Genomic DNA, 16,926 nt, shown 5'->3' with positions numbered 1-16,926 from the left:
AAAAGAATGTGTTTATGTATTTTTTCTTTTTCTTTTTTTTCTTTTAAATATATTTTATTGATTTTTTACAGAGAAGAGCGGAGAGGGATAGAGAGTTAGAAACATCGATGAGAGAGAAACATCGATCAGCTGCCTCTTGCACGCCCCCTACTGGGGATGTGCCCGCAACCAAGGTACATGCCCTTGACCGGAATCGAACCTGGGACCCTTGAGTCCGCAGGCAGACGCTCTATCCGCTGAGCCAAACCGGTTAGGGCTATATATTTTTTCTTTATTTTTCAATTACAGTTGACATACACTATTATATTAGTTGTACATAGTGATTTAGATACCTTACAAAGTGTTCCCTCCAGTAATTCTATTACCCACCTGGCAACATCCATAGTAGTTCCAATATTATTGACTATGCTCCCTACGCTGTACTTTATTTACATCCCCATGACTATTTTTACTTTACTATTTATTTAATTTTTAAACAAGGCCACCAAAAATTTGGTTGCCTCCCATGACTATTTTTAATATATTTTTAAAATTGATTTCAGAGAGGAAGGGAGAAAGAGAGAGAAAGAAACATCAATGATGAGAGAGAATCATTGATCGGCTGCCTCCTGCATGCCCCTCCTGGGGACCGAGCCTGCAACCTGTGTATATGCCCTTGACTGGAATTGAACCCAGGACCCTTCAGTGCACAGGCTGATGCTCTATCTACTGAGCCAAACTGACAAGGGCTCCCATGACTTTTTTAAAACATAAATTTTTTTTTTTTTGCCCAGCCAGTGTGGCTCAGTGGTTGAGTGTTGACCTATGAGCCAGGAGGTCACGGTTTGATTTCCAGTCAGGGCACATGCCTGGGTTTTAGGCTCGATCCCCAGGGTGGGGCATGCAGGAGGCGGCCCATCAATGATTCTCTCTCATCATTGATGTTTCTGTCTCTTCCTCCCCCTCCCTTCTTCTCTGAAATTAATAACAATATTTTCTAAATAAATGTTTTTATTGATTTTAGAGAGAGAGGAAGGGAAAAGGAGAGAGAAACATCAATGTTGATCGACCAGTTGCCTCCTGCACAGCCCCTGCCAGGGATCAAGTCCAAAACCCCGACACATGCCCTGATCAGGAATTGAACCTGCGACCTCTTGTGCATGGGTTAACGCTCAACCACCGAGCCACATGCTGGGCATATATTTTTAATTATTAAAAGTATGTTTTTATTGATTTTAGAGAGAGAAGAAAGGAGAGAGAAAGAGAGATAGAAACATCAATCAGCTGCCTCCTATACACCTCCCACTGAGAGTCAACCCTGCAAACCAGACATGTGCCCTGACAGGGAATTGAATCAGACAATGTTCAACCAACTGAGCCACACCGGCCAGGGCTCTCTGATTTATCGATGATAGCCATTCTGACAACTGTGAGTCGATAGCTCGTTGTGGTTTGGGATGGGAAATTATTAACAATTATAATAACAAATCTGCCGAAACCGGTTTGGCTCAGTGGATAGAGCATCGGCCTGAGGACTGAAGGGTCCCAGGTTCGATTCCGGTCAGGGGCATGTACCTGGGTTGTGGGCACATCCCCAGTAGGAGATGTGCAGGAAGCAGCTGGTCGATGTTTCTCTCTCATCGATGTCTCTAACTCTCTCTCTCCCTTCCTCTCTGTGGAAAATCAATAAAATATATTTAAAAAAAAATAACAAATCTAACACATATTAAGCACTCTGCTAAGTCAGCTCTTTTATAGGCGCAAATGCACAACTTATTTACTTTTGTGACATCCTAATGAAACAGGAACTACTATTACCTCCATCTTATTGATAAGGATGCTGAGGGTCAGGGAGGGTCTGACTTGCTTGGGGTCACACGGACAGACCTTGAACGTGACCTGCAGCAGTGACTTTAGGGGGGGTGCTCTTACACTGATTTCCGTGCTGCAGGGGAGGACAGCTAGAGTGACTTGCCTGTGTGGTTCCCAGCTTGGTGCTTCAGTTCCCAGGCTGCGTAGAGCTGGGCGCTGTGCTCTCTAGTCAGGGCCAGAGGCCTTCGAATGGAGACTGGAGGATCCAGGGCTGGGTTCCACGGTCCAGCCCAGTGCAGCCTGGGCATGCAGGTGATGTCCCAGCTGTGGCCTGGTGGCTCGTCTCAAGTCTCCTCAAACTTCCAGGCTCCCTGGGTTCCTGTAACGGGGACTCCTGGCCTGCTGAGCAGTGACAAACGGAGGGCTGGGAGCAGCGGTGCGCTGGTACCTATTTAACAACAGGCGTCTGGGGGGAAAGAAAGCCTGGATTTGTTGCATTTGCCAGTTTCTGTGGTGTAAGTACTCCCTCCCCAGCTGATTGCAGGCAAGGCTACCAACATGACACTGTTGAAGGTGAAGATGGGTGGAGGTGTGCATACCCAGCCTTGCCTGTCAGTACCAGTGGGTCCTGTGTCCCTCTGGCTGGGGGTGAGGACGCCTGAGTCATGGGGAACATCAATCAGCTGCCTCCTGGATCCTAGGAAATAAGAAGATGGGAGCGGGCACTACTGGTTTGTGGGAAAATGGGTGCAAAGACTCCTTGGAGGGGTGGTTTAGGGACCGGAACTCCTGGGCCCTGGGTTGGGACAGGTTTCCTGCCACTCTGGAGTAGAAGGGCCAGTTCTTTGCAAAAGGGTCTGGGAGCTCTATTGCCTAGCAAAGCTGCCATGTGCTCCCGTGGCATCTGTGGTGACAACCTGGTGGACTTTGCAGGGCTGACCCCGTCTAAATGCCAGGGTCACCATGGGTTCAACCCATACTCACCCACACCCACATTTCCCCGAGTCCTCCTCCTGTCAGGCAGGGGGCTGGGCTCATCTGGAGATGAAATGGTCAAGGCCTGGCTCCCAAGAGATTCACAGTCCACCCCGGAGCTGGAACAGGACTCAACCCATAAACCAAAAATGGGCCAATAAAGCAGGACAGCAAAGGAGCGTGGCTCGTGGGCGCTACATCATATAACCTCAGTCCAGATCCCAGTTCGGCCACTTCTCAGCTGCGCATGCCTGTTTAACCTCTGCAACCCTCAGTTTCACCGTCTGCGAAATGGGTGTGACAACTTCCACCTCGTAGAGTTGTGAGGATTAAATGAGGTTGAAGTACAAGCACTTAGGCCGTGCTAGTGATCCTCAGCCTCACCGCGACGGTGACTCACCACGCACATTATGATGTGTTTTATCCTCATAACACTTTGATGTGTTCATACCCTTCAAGCAGGAAACCAGCTCGGGGAGGTGAAGCGGTTGGCCTGTGCCTACATGGTAGACCCTTACCTGGCTCCTTATCCATTTAACCTGATGTTTCCAAGTTGTTGTTTTTCCCCAACTTAAAAAGAAAAATCAGCTTTATTAAGGTAGGTATTTGTTTTCTAGAGCTGCTGCAACAAATTAATAAACAACAAAAATTTGCTGTTTCTTCGTTCCGGAGGCCAAACCAAAATTAAGGTGTGGGCAGGGTTGGTTCCTTACAGATGCTCCTAAGATGAAGTCTATTCTATCGGCCCTGGTGAGGTTGAGACTACTCCAGTGAGGTTGGGACAAATAAAGGGGACCAGTATGGACTGATGAACAGGGGTAGATACAGAAGCAGAGCAACATTGAACAGAATGTTAAACTACAGTGGGAAGCCTGGGGAGGGTTGGGGGGGGATTAAGAGACCAACTGAAGGACTTATATGCATGCATATAAGATTAACCAATGGACACAAGACACGGGGCGGGGGGGGCGGGGGGTAAGGGTCGGGGGAATGTCAAGGGGGGGAAAAAAGAAGACATATGTAATACTATTTGTAATACTTTAAGAAATAAAAATTATTATTAAAAAAAAAAAAAAAAGATGAAGTCTATTCTATGCCTCTCTCCCAGTGTCTGGTGCTGCCAGCAACCCCTGACATTTCTTGGCTTGTAGACACATCACTCCAATCTCTGCCTCCATTTTCACTTCCCCTCGGTCTTCTCCGTGTCCCTGGGTCTCATATGGCTCCTTACTTTCTCTTATAAGGACACAGTGATTAGATTTAGGGCCCATCCTAAATCCAGGATGATGTCATCTGGAGACTTAACTTACATCTGCAAAGACACCCCCACCCCTTTTTTATTTAATATATTTATTGATTTCAGAGGGGAAGGGAGAGGGAGAGAGAGACAGAAACATCAATGATGAGAGAGAGTCATTGATCAGCTGCCTCCTTCCCAGCCCCTACTGGGGATCCAGCCTGCAACCACATATGCCCTGACCAGAATCGAACCAGAGACCTCCTGGTTCCTGGGCCAACACTCAACCACTGAGTCACACCTGGCTGGGCAAGACCACTGTTTTTTAAAAAGTGTTTTTTATTGATTTTTTTTTTCTTTTTTGAGAGAGAGGAAGGGAGAGGGAGAAAGAGAAACATCAATATGAGAGTGAGACTTCCATCGGCTGCCTCTTACATGCCCCATACTGGGGATCGAGCTTGCAACCCTGGCATGTGCCCTGACCCGGAATCAAACTGGCGACCTTTCAGTGCAGGGGATGACGCCAAGGCAAACACCCTCTTTTTATTTTCATTTTTAAAAAAATATATATTTTATTGATTTTTTACAGAGAGAAAGGGAGAGGGATAGAGCGTTAGAAACATTGATGAAAGAGAAACATCGATCAGCTGCCTCCTGCACACACCCTACTGGGGATGTGCCCACAACCAAGGTACATGCCCTTGACTGGAATCAGACCTGGGACCCTTCAGTCCGCAGGCCGACGCTCTTTCCACTGAGCCAAAACAGTTAGAGTGGACTTGTATTTTTTAGAGACACAATTCAACCTACTCCAAGGAATAATTTTTATATAATAAAGTTAAGCAATTTTTTTTAAAGTTAAGCAATTTTAAGTGTTTCGTTTGTTGAGCTTTTGAGAAGTATATGCAGTTACGCAACTGCCACCACAATCATGATAAGGAACACATGTTTAAAAAAAATAGCTGATAGCCCTGGTCGGTTTGGCTCAGTGGATAGAGCGTCGGCCTGTGGACTGAAGGGTCCCGGGTTCAATTCTGGTCAAGGGCACATGCCTGGGTTGCGAGCTTGATCCCCAGTGGGGGGTGTGCAGGAAGCAGACAATCAATGATTCTCTCTCATCATTGATGTTTCTATCTCTCTTCCCCTCTCCCTTCTTCTCTGAAATGAATAAAAAAATATGTATATTTAAAAAAAAAAACAGCTGATAGTCAATTTATTTAAAAGGTTGATTTGAACATCTGCAATGGTGACCTTAACCTTGCCTCCTGGCTCAAGGCTGGTGGAAGTCACCTGATAGCAATCTCCGAGGGACTGTCAGTCAATGATCCACTTGTGGGTCCTCATCTGAAAACAACCCCAAGCGTTAGAACCTTCCCCACAGGGCGTTTTTCTTGTAGTGATTCCCAGAGTCTTGGCAGACGGACATCCGAACTGGCCCTTACAGTCTGAGATTCTTTTCCTTTTCGCCCCTGATCAAGTCAGTACACACCTCCCAAGATTGAACACTGCGGCTGGTGAGGGTAACTAATTCGGTGAATCGCCACCTGTGGGTCCGTGGGTGTCTTTCAGCCTCTTTAAAAGCCGTGGCTGTGGTGCAGCTCGCTGACCCACTTGTTCTGTGAGAGCAAACAGCGGTGAGTCAGGAACGCGAGTGGGCGGAGGAGCGGAGCTCGCTGCAGTGGCCCCGGCGTCTTCCTCAAAGAGACACAGAGCACTTTCATCACCACAGAAGTTCCTCATCACCCTCTGCAGTCAATCTCCCCCCACCCCAGCCTCTGGTGATCACTGAGCTGCTTTCTGTCACTGTCGCCTTTTCCAGAATGCTCTCTGAATAGAATCATAGATAGTATGTGGTCTTTTGTGCCTGCACTATAAGTGTCTTTGGTAAGCTTCGCATAATGCTTCTGAGATACGTCTGTGTTGTATGTCTCAGTGGCATCCATAGGTTTGAGAAGCTTCACACCTAAGGAAAGGTTGCAGGGAGAATGTGATGAATAGCTTCCCCGGAGGCTCACGGTTGTGAACATTTGGCCACATTTGCTCTCCCTCTCTCTTACGCTGCACACGCGGGCACACATTTTGCTAAACCATTGGCTGCTTCAGCGTCTTACTCAGCATATCCTGACGACGCACATATTCTCCTGCAGAAGCACATACTATTATCACACGTGACAGACTGGACATTGGTAAAATGCTGTAGATGCAATAATCTTTTTTACTGTTTATTACAGGAATGCCCTTTTTATTTATTATTTTTAGATTTTTAAAAAATTGATTTCAGAGAGGAAGAGAGAGGGAGAGAGAGATAGAAACATCAATGATAAGAGAAAGTCATTGATCAGATGCCTTCTGCACACCCCCTACTGGGGACTGAGCTCACAACTGGGGCATGTGCCCTGACCAGGAATCCAACCAGTGACCTCCTGGTTCATAGGTTGATGCTCAACCACTGAGCCACGCCGGCCAGGCAGGAATGCCCTTTTCAAATGATTTTTTTTTTAATCCAGGAGAAGTTCAAAGATCACATATTGCATTTCTCTTCAGTCTCTTTTAATCTAAAGTAGTCCCTGTGTCTTCTTATGTGTCTTTTACGATACTGACTTTTTAATTTTTTAAAAAGAATCCAGGCAGCTGTTTTCCAGAAGGTTTCTGAGATTTATCCAGGATGATGCACTTGGATTTTGTTTGTCCCTAATAACTGTATGGCATTTCATCCCATGTTTATCCTTACTTTCTGCCTCCACTCTCCTATCAATGACCACTGCTGGCACTTTCCCAACGTCCTAATGCACATCCTTTGTACACATATTTCCATGGGCACCTTGGTGGGCGTTTCATGCTACCATCCATCTAGAAGTGGAGTCGTGGGGAGAGCTGTTCCCATGATCTCTTGCTGCGTAATAACCATCCCACAACTTAGAGGCTTAAAGCAACAATTTGGTTCTGAGGATTGGCTGGTTCTACGGGGGGTCTGCTGCTGGGACCTCATGCAGTTGCAGGTAAATGGTGGCCTGGGCTGGAGTCATCCGTCGGTTCCTCTGCTCTCACATCCGATGCCTGAGCTGAATGGCTGTGTGAGCTGGGGCCAGACAGTGTTTCTCTCTCCACGCAGCCCCTGCCTGTGGCCTGCGTGGATTTCCTCACAGTTTGATGATCCCAGACTTTGGATGTGGCAACTGACTTCCCCCAAAGAGAGGCTCCAAGAAGCTGCAAGTCTTCAGATGCAGCCTGGAGGTCCCAGAACCATCACTCCCATGGCATTCCACTGGGCAAGCAAGTCACTGAGCCCACCTGGGGCTCAAGGGGAGAGGATAGATTTCATCTCTTAATGGAAGGAGTGGCAAAGAATTTGCAGCCATCTTTCATCTACCACAGAGGCTACGCTCTTCAGCTTTATTAAATATTGCCAAACTGGTTTCCAAAGTGTAGGTACTAATTTACACTCTGTAATAAAGAGTCTGACTCCATTTTTGATGTTTGATTGCTAACAGACTTAAAGCCTCATGCTTCCTTCCTCGCCTTGGGCTGCACAGCTAGGCAGGCTGAAAAGAAGGCCTTGATGCTGAGGGAAAGTGAAATCAGGACAGCCCTGGCTGGCAGTGTGGAGGGGCCCTCAGCCCAGCCTCCCTCCCTAACCACCATAAAAGCCCCTCTTTGCCTTTTCAAGACATTTCAGACAAGCCCTGCTCCCCACGAAAACCTATCATGTGAGTAATCCAGCTCATCATATTCTCTTGGTGTGAGTGGCCCCATCAGTCTCCACATCTGAACCAAATTTTGTGGGGAGGATTGATTCCATTGTGGAGCAACAAAATACACTCCTGTCAGCACAGTGTGGGTTTCATCTGGCCGACACCGGCCCAATACTTGGCATCACCAGACTTTGTCATTTTTGTCAATCTGATGACAAACATGGTGTGAGATAATAGAGGAAAAATATATATTTATATTGGCCTCTGACCCCATTTTCTGGCCCAGGACTCTTAAAACACTTGTGCTACAAGAAATGAGGTTCTCCTTACCATTGGCATGAGAAAAGTGGGATTTGCTAGTACGGCTCTGGCTCATAGAAACATATGGGTTGGAGAGAGAAAGGATGGAAAGAAGGAGCCTTTGATTCCTAGTGGCCACGTGGTTACCCACGGATGGAGGGAGCAACAGCTGGGTTGTGCTCAGTTGCCAAAGGCAAATTTACCAACGGAATTTAGAAATGAGTCTTCCCCTGAGGAGCTGGTTCATGGGACGGATAAGGTCATGCAACTAATAAAAAAGAGGTAAACCCTGGCTGGTGTGGCTCATCCCATGCACCAAAAGGACGTCGGTTCGATTCCCCGTCAGGGCACATACCCAGGTTGTGGGCTCAGTCCCCAGTCGGGATGCATATGGGGGGCAATTTAAAAAGAGTTTGGGGTTGGACCTTGATGCTAGGACAAGCTCAGACTTTAGTCACAGCTGCTGCTCAAGGTGAAAATTGTGCAGGAAGCACAGTAAGGACCTCTAAGATCTGTGGTCACCAAGAAGGTAGTCGACATCAGGGAAGGGCAAAACCAAGAAACTACAGGAACCAGAGGGTAGATCAGTATCAGCAGCTTCCTGAAGAACCTTTACTGAAATGCAATGTGAGAGTAACCAGTTTGGAGGCCGTGTCCCTGGTTTTGATGCTGCGAAGTGAGTGAAAGAGCATGTTTGTTAGTACAGGACCCGAAGCTCCTGTGGAGCTATCACAGTGGCTCTCCTGATCCAGACACACAAGAAGTTATTCCCAAGCAAACTAATAAAAACGAGGTAAACCCTGAGAAGGTGTACTGCTCATTTCCCATCAATGCCAAGTGGAGCGCCACAGCTGAAATGCTCTGTGTGCGAGCCTGTGGGACTGGCTTCCCCCAGTGAACGTGTTTAGTACCCAGGTCATGGCAAATGCTGTGGTTAAGGGGGCCCTGCTGCATAGGCACCCCATGTCATCTTACTGTTACAAACCTGAAGGACAGTTCAGGAAGATATAGAATTTGCTCTCTCTGCTTTCCTTCATGGGTCTTACTACTAATACAAATATTGGGTGAATTAACAAGAAAATGGGGGAAAGGCAGAGGAGCGAATCAACAGATTGGTCTTAGCAGAGTGGAAATTTTAAACGTTACTAAGAAATAGGACAAATTAAGCAAATATTGATGGGAGTGGAACAAAGAGGAAACACTAATGATTAGTGATGTTGAGCACATTTTCATGTGCTTCTTGGCCATTTGTGTATCTTCCTTGGAGAAATATCCATTCAAGTCCCATTTTTAAGTTGGGTTGTTTTCTTGTTGAGTTTTAGGAATTCTTATATATTCTGGATATTAATCCCTTATCAGAGATATGATTTGAAAATATTTTTCCCATCCTGTGGGTTGCCTTTTTACCCCATGGATAGTATCAATGTACAAAATTTTAATTTTTTTGTGAAGTCAAATTTGTCCAATTTTTGTTTTGTTACCTGTGCCTTTGGTATCATATCCAAGAAATCACTGCCAAATCCAATGTTGTGAAGTGTTTGGCCTGTTTTCTTCCAAGAGTTTAATTGTTTGAGGTCTTACATTAGGTCTTTGATCCATTTTGAGTTAATTTTTGTATACAGTGATAGGTAAGGATCCAATTTCATTCTTTTGCATTTGTCATCCAATTTTCCCAGAACCATTTATTTTATTTATTTTTTAAAAGAATAGCTTATTGATTTTTAGAGAGAAATGGGGAGGGGAGAGAGAAAACATCAATGTGAGAGTGCAACTTCAATCGACTGCCTCCTGCACGCTCCCTACTGGGCACTTGACAGGGAATCAAACTGACAACCTCCTGGTACACAGGACCACGCCCAGCGAGCTGAGCCACACTGACCAAGGCTCCCAGAAGCGTTTATTGAAAAGACTATCTTTTTTCCATTTAATGGTCTAACATCCTTATCAAAACTATTTAACTGCATATGTGAGGGTGTATTTCTGGCCTCTCTATTTATACTATTGGTCTATATGTCTATCTTTATGCCAGCACCACACTGTTTTGATTACTGTAGCTTTGTAGTACGTTTTAAAATTCGGAAGTGTGAGTCTTCCAGCTTTGTTCCTTTTTTTCAAGATCCTTTTGGCTATTTGGGGTCCCTTGAGATTCCATATGAATTTTAGGATGAGTTTTTCTATTCTGCAAAAACATCATTGGGATTTTAATGGGAACTGCATCAAATCTGTAGATTGCTTTGGGTAGTACTGACATTTTGAGAAGTTCTTGAAAGCTGTGTGCTAGCTGCCCCAGTAAACATGCCACATGGCTGGGTGTGTGCTTTGAGTAGCTGCTACTACATTAAGACATAAAATTTACCACAATTTACTGTCCAACCCTTCCCCCAGAAGTTGTAAATGTTCAGAGTTCCATAACAGTTCCATCAGACAGATTCTTTCCAGGTGGGGAGACAGACTCCTGGTGCTTCCTACTCCACCATCTTCCCAGAATTCTCTCTAATCCAAGGCCTTTTGCAGAAGAGTGGGTTAATTGGTCAGGGAGTGAAGAAGAAAAGTTCCCAGTGCTGCTTGATACAGGAGCCCCAAACACTGTGGTACCAAACCCATTGGTGAAGCCCTGACTGGGGCTATAATTAGATTGAGATTAAAAATATAAGAGTCTGGCCCTGACTGGTTTGGCTCAGTGGATAGAGTGTCGGCCTGCGGACTCAAGGGTCCCCGGTTCGATTCCAGTCAAGGGCATGTACCTTGGTTGCAGGCACAGCCCCAGTGGGGGGTATGCAAGGGGCAGCTGATTGATGTTTCTCTCTCATCAATGTTTCTAACTCTCTATCCCTCACCTCTCTGTAAAAAATCAATAAAAATATTTTTTAAAAATATAAGAGTCTATAAGATTATGAAAGTTGGAATATGTAAACAGGCTTTATGTAAAGAAGTTGTGTCTCCTTTAACTAATGTTTTATGGGAGTGGATATTATGTCCTACTGGGGCACACTTCCCCTACCTACTATTGTAAAACCAAGACCAGTTGGTAAGTCCCAATAGGGCCTACAGTTAGAAATGTGAGGGTTGATGGAATTCAGGTAAAAGTTAGCAGGAGAATTAGTACGTTTGAGCAGGCTTTATGTGAAGTCGAGTCTCTTTTACCTGATTGTGTTACGGGGTGGACATTGTATCTAACTGGGAACATTTCCCTACCTAGTCTTGTAAAACAGGCTTGTAAATGCGTCCTTCAAGCCACATTAACTGGACATGCTGAATGGGCAGCTGTGCAACTGCCTGAGCCCACAAAGTGTGGAAGAGAAGCTGAAACAGCTTCTCTGTGCAATAGCCCAAGTGGTGTGTGGGCTGGGGCTATTACAACACCCCATGAGCACCTCCTAGTGACGACTACTGGTACGTTGGACAAGAGAATTTTCATTTTGGGGGCATTGACTACCTTGCTATCAGACATAAATCGAAACTACTCATAGACTGAAGGACATAAAGGGATCTTGAAACCTGAACTACCCACAGTGTCTTGGGTGATGTCAGAGAAATGCTCTACTGGGTACTGCAGGGCCCAGAAGTGTTTGATCATGAAATGGAACTGGTTCATACAGGCTCATGCTGCTGGGAACACAAAGACATACTCGCAAGCAGGGAACCTTTCTCCCCTACAACCAACTTTGGAATGGAGGGAGGAGCTCCTGGCTTCTATTGTCACTGGACAGTGTCCTATACGTAGCCCTTAACTGACCAACAAAGAGCTGCTTGGTTTGTGGACGGCGTTCCCTGGTGAATGGGTAACATCCTGGTTGGAAGGCCAGTACTCTGATCAGAGAAGGTAAGGACAGCCCTAACCGGTTTGGCTTAGTGGATAGAGCGTCAGCCTGCGAACTCAAGGGTCCCAGGTTGGATTCTGGTCAAGGGCATGTACCTTGATTGCGGACACGTCCCCAGTAGGGAGTGTGCAGGAGGCAGCTGATCGATGTTTCTCTCTCATCGATGTTTCTAACTCTCTATCCCTCTCCCTTCCTCTCTGTAAAAAATCAATAAAATATATTTTAAAAAAAGAAGGTAAGGACAGAGCAGGTCAGTGGACTGACTTGCATGCTGTTTTCCCAGCAGTGATGGAAGAATTGGACAGGAAAATTCCCTATGTTTTTGTTTCTACCAACTCATGGGTAGTGACCAAGGGCCTGGCCATCTGAGCAGGCAGGAGGGCAGTGGAAACTTGGTCCCTGTGGAGATCCCTATGGGAACTTGAGGAGTGAATAAAGTAGGACATGCAGATGTCCATCTGAAGAACCCCCTTCCAGACTTGGAAGACGATTAGAATCAGCCAGCAGATACCTCTGTGTGCTCACCATAAACTAAGCGTACAGGAAGACGGCAGTGGCTCTGGGGCAAATTCCCTGGGGCAAAGGCTTTGATCATAGCTGGCGAGTCAGAGTGATGCTGGTGGCCCTAGTGGGCTAAAGATGGGTCCTGGTCAGAGCAGACACTGAGTCTGGACTGGGCTTTGCTTACTCAGCGATAGATGCAAATGCTCAGATGCTATTAAAAAAAACACAGGCACCAGAACAGCCCTAGCTGGTTTGGCTCAGTGGATAGAGCGTCAGCTGTGGACTGAAGAGTCCCGGGTTCGATTCCGGTCAAGGGCACATACCTCTGTTGCAGGCTCAATTCCTATCCCTGGTGGGGTGTGTATGGGAGGCAACCAATCGATGTGTCTTTCTGACATCGATGTTTCTCTCTCTGTCTCTCCCTCTCCCTTCCACTCTCTCTGAAAATCAATGGAAAAATATCCTTGGGGGAGGATTAACAACAACAAAAAAACAGAACAGAAGATAGTGCACCGATTATTATGGCCAATTGTCATTTCTTCAGGCCAAGGACCACACTTTATAGCCCTGATGTCCAGCAATGGGCAGAGAGATGTCCTCAGAGTTCTATTTGATAGAGAATTGGAAGGGGCAATAGAAACATTTATTGTCTAAAATGAAAGGAGATAAAAGGCTTACACACCTTCCCGAGTGTGTGCTCACACTCAACAGGAACATGAGTGGGGCTAAAGGGGTTTCCCCACTGGACCTGGGGGGAAGGGGGTGGAGAATTATGCTGGTAAGACACTGCCATTCTTCCCAAGAGGAGAAGATGGTGGTATAACGACTCAACCTTTTTCTTTCTTCTTTCCCACATCACCTTAACTGTTTTTCATACCTGATTCAGTGGTCGTATAACCAGGGCTACAAATGCAAGTGCCTGAAACAGCAATGATTCCTCAATAAGAGTTTGCAACTACATTTTAAACCTTATGAGAGAATTCCTAAGGGCCTGGTGGAGCAAGATGTGCCTTCATCTGCTCCACCTGCCAAAGCTGGTGTTCACAGTGAATGCAGCTGCATACCTGCTGGTAAGAACAGCTCACAAGGTCTGCACCGGTGTAACCTCACCCCACGTGAACGGGAGTGGATCGAAGGGGAGGCACTTGCTAGACTAGTGTTGCTGCTGCGATCTAGACCAGCACAACGGCCAAACCTAATGTCTCTTCCAACAGTCTAAGAGTCTGGGCATAAATAAAGAGGAGAAACAGCAGCTAAGGCAGTGGTTCTCAACCTTCTGGCCCTTTAAATACAGTTCCTCATGTTGTGACCCAACCATAAAATTATTTTCGTTGCTACTTCAAAACTGTAATGTTGCTACTGTTATGAATCGTAATGTAAATATCTGATATGCAGGATGGTCTTAGGCGACCCCTGTGAAAGGGTCCTTCGACTGCCAAAGGGGTCATGACCCGTAGGTTGAGAACCGCTGAGCTAATGGAAAAGTTATGAACAAATGGGTTATGTAATGAGAGACCAATATTACATTAAAACTTCGAAAGAAGCGCAGAGCAAGAGATGATATCGTGTTTTAGCACGATCATATCAGATACCTGAGAGGGTGTAGCCATGTTTGCTGGGACCACTTCTGCTTTTGGAACCTCGGCTTTTGCAAGATTGAATGGAAGCCTGCAAACCTGAGGGGCCTCGTTCTGGGGGACGTTTTCATATGATGTGATGACTGACTGAAATGAATACCAATGCCTGTGCGGGGTTCTAGCAATGTGCCAATATCTTTTGAGTCGTACATCATTTTGCTGTGAGTGTTCTGTGGCCAGAGGCCAGGGGGTGGGCTGTGAAATAATAGAAAATATATGTATTGGTCTCTGCTCCTAGTTCCTGGCACGGAGTTCCTAAAACCCTTTTAATTTCCTAAGTGATAAGAGCACTAAGGGCAGCCCTAACCGGTTTGGCTCAGTGGATAGAGCGTCGGCCTGCGGACTGAAGGGTCCCAGGTTCGATTCCGGTCAAGGGCATGTACCTTGGTTGCGGGCACATCCCCAGTAGGAGGTGTGCAGGAGGCAGCTGATGGATGTTTCTCTCTCATGGATGTTTCTAACTCTCTATCCCTCTCCCTTCCTCTCTGTACTAAATCAATAAAATATATTAAAAAAAAAACAAAAACAAGAGCACTAAGGGCATCTTTGGCTCTATTTGGTCTCTCCCCCCAGTTCCTGACACAGGGCTCTAATCCCTTGGGATCTCCTGGGTCATAGAGGGGTGTCTTTTGCTCTAATGAGGCGACTTTGAGTGGGCTCCTGATACTTCCGGGATGGGGGCTGGTCACCCAGAAGACCATGATTAGCATCTTGGAACTTTGAGCTCCACAGCTCACGTTTCAGGAAGGGGAGAGAGGAGAGGGATTGAGTTAGTAACTGGTCATGCCGATGGGATGAGCCACCATAAAAATCCCAGAAGTATGGGGTTCAGAGAGCTTCAGGGTTGGTGAACATTGACATGTCGGGAGGGTGGCGCCCCAACTCCACGTGGACAGCAGCTCTTGTGCTGGGTTGGGACCCTTCCAGATCTCACCCGATGTGCCTGGCTGTTTATCTGTATCTTTTATTATTTTTTAACATATTTTATTAATTTTTTACTGAGAGGAAGGGAGAGGGATAGTTAGAAACATCGATGAGAGAGAAACATCAGCTGCCTCCTGCACACTCCCAACTGGGGATGTGCCTACAACCAAGGTACATGCCCTTGACCGGAATCAAACCTGGGACCCTTGAGTCCGCAGGCCAACGCTCTACCCACTGGGCCAAACCGGTTAGGGCTGTATCTTTTATTATATTTCCCTGAGTTCTGTGAGCTGTTCTAGCAAATAATGTGTGGTGGTCATAGGAACCTACGCGTTGTAGTCAAGTCAATAGAAATTGTGGGTAAACTTGGTCCCACTGTCTGCAATTGGCATCTGAAAATGGGGGAAGTCTCCTGGGACTGAGCCCTTAGCCTGTGGGGTATGTGCTAACTCTGGTTAGTGTTGGAAGTGAGTTTTAGGACACTGAGCTGGTGTCAGAGGATTACTTGGCGTGGGGAGTGGGGAGGAACCCACACAGCTGCTGTCAGAGGCGTTGGCAGAGTGGCAGTGGTGAGAGAGTGGAGGGGAAACACCCAGGAGGGTGGGGTCTGTAACAGACTGAATTGTGCCCTCCCAACCCCCCACCCCAGGACCTCAGAATGTGACTGTATTTGAAGGCGGGGTTTTTACAGAGGTGAGTAAGGCTAAACGAGGCCATTAGGGTGGATCCTTATCTGACTGACTGGTGCCTTTTTTTTTTTAAACCTCTAGGTGTCTTTGTTGTTGTTGTTAATCCTCACCCAAGGATATTTTTCCATTGATTTTCAGATAGAGTGGAAGGGAGGGAGGGAGAGAGACACATAGATGTGAGAGGGACACATTAAATTGGTTGCCACCTGAAATGCACACCCCCCTCAATTGAGCCCATGACCTAAGCACTGAGCCACACCCGCCAGGGCCTGACTGGTGTCTTTTTTTTTTTTAATGTGTATTTTTATTGATTTCAGAGAGAGAAAGGGAGAGGGAGGGAGAGAGGTAGAAACATCAATGATGAGAGAGAATCCTTGATTGGTTGCTTCCTGCACACCTTACTGGGGATCGAGCCCACCACCTGGGCATGTGCCCTGACAGGGAATCAAACCAGTGACCTCCTGGTCATGCTCAACCACTGAGCCACCGCGGCTGGGCTTGACAGGTGTGTGTGTGTGTGTGTGTGTGTGTGTGTGTGTGTGTGTAAGGACAAGGACATGTGGACACACACAGGCATCTGGGCTGCATGGGCTACAGAGGAAGGCCATGTGAGCTCACAGGGAAGAAGCAGCCACTTTCAAGCTAAGCAGAGAGGCCTTGAAATGGTCGGAGAAACCAACCTTGCCCGCTCCTTCATCTTGGACTTCAGCTTCCAGGACTGTGCGAACATGATGTCGGTTGCTCATGTCACCCGGTGCGCAATAGCCCGCCATGGCAGCCCGGAGGACGCACGCAGGAGCTCGGGGTCTTAGCTTGTACCTCCGGCTCGCTATCCTGCTCGCCCTTTGTCTAACCCGCCCCTGGGTCCTGTGGCTGTCCTGCTCCAGAGACAGAGCTGTGTCCCTCGCACCCGTCCCGCACCGGCCAGGTGCCCACGGTTCCTCTTAATTCGGCTCTAGCTGCCTGGCCTCCCGGCCCTGGGCTCCGCGGGCGGCATGGCGAGGGCGAGGCGGGGTTCTACGGGCCCCCCATCTCTGCCTCTGGGAGCTGCTGCCCTCGCGCCCCAGCCCTTCCGCGGACGTTCCCAGGCTACGAGGTCTCCCGTCCGCGGAGAAAGCGCGCGGTCCCGGCAGCTCCAGGCCTGGGAATCGGAGGTGCCTGGACCCCGCGTGCGGAGGCTGAGACCCACCCGCGCGGCACAGGCGGTGGGGGGGACGAACCCGGGACCGCAGGCGCCGCCCGGGCACAGGGAGCACCGGCGGCGACACGCCTGGGGCGCCGGGACCGCGGAGCCGAGGAGCATCCACTCTTCTTGCGTTCAGAACTACCCGGCGCTCCGCCCGCCTCCGGGCGCAG

Source organism: Myotis lucifugus, unplaced genomic scaffold (assembly GCF_000147115.1).
Source record: "Myotis lucifugus unplaced genomic scaffold, Myoluc2.0 scaffold_72, whole genome shotgun sequence".
Taxonomy (NCBI): Eukaryota; Metazoa; Chordata; class Mammalia; order Chiroptera; family Vespertilionidae; genus Myotis; species Myotis lucifugus.
This window is presented reverse-complemented; position numbering follows the sequence as displayed.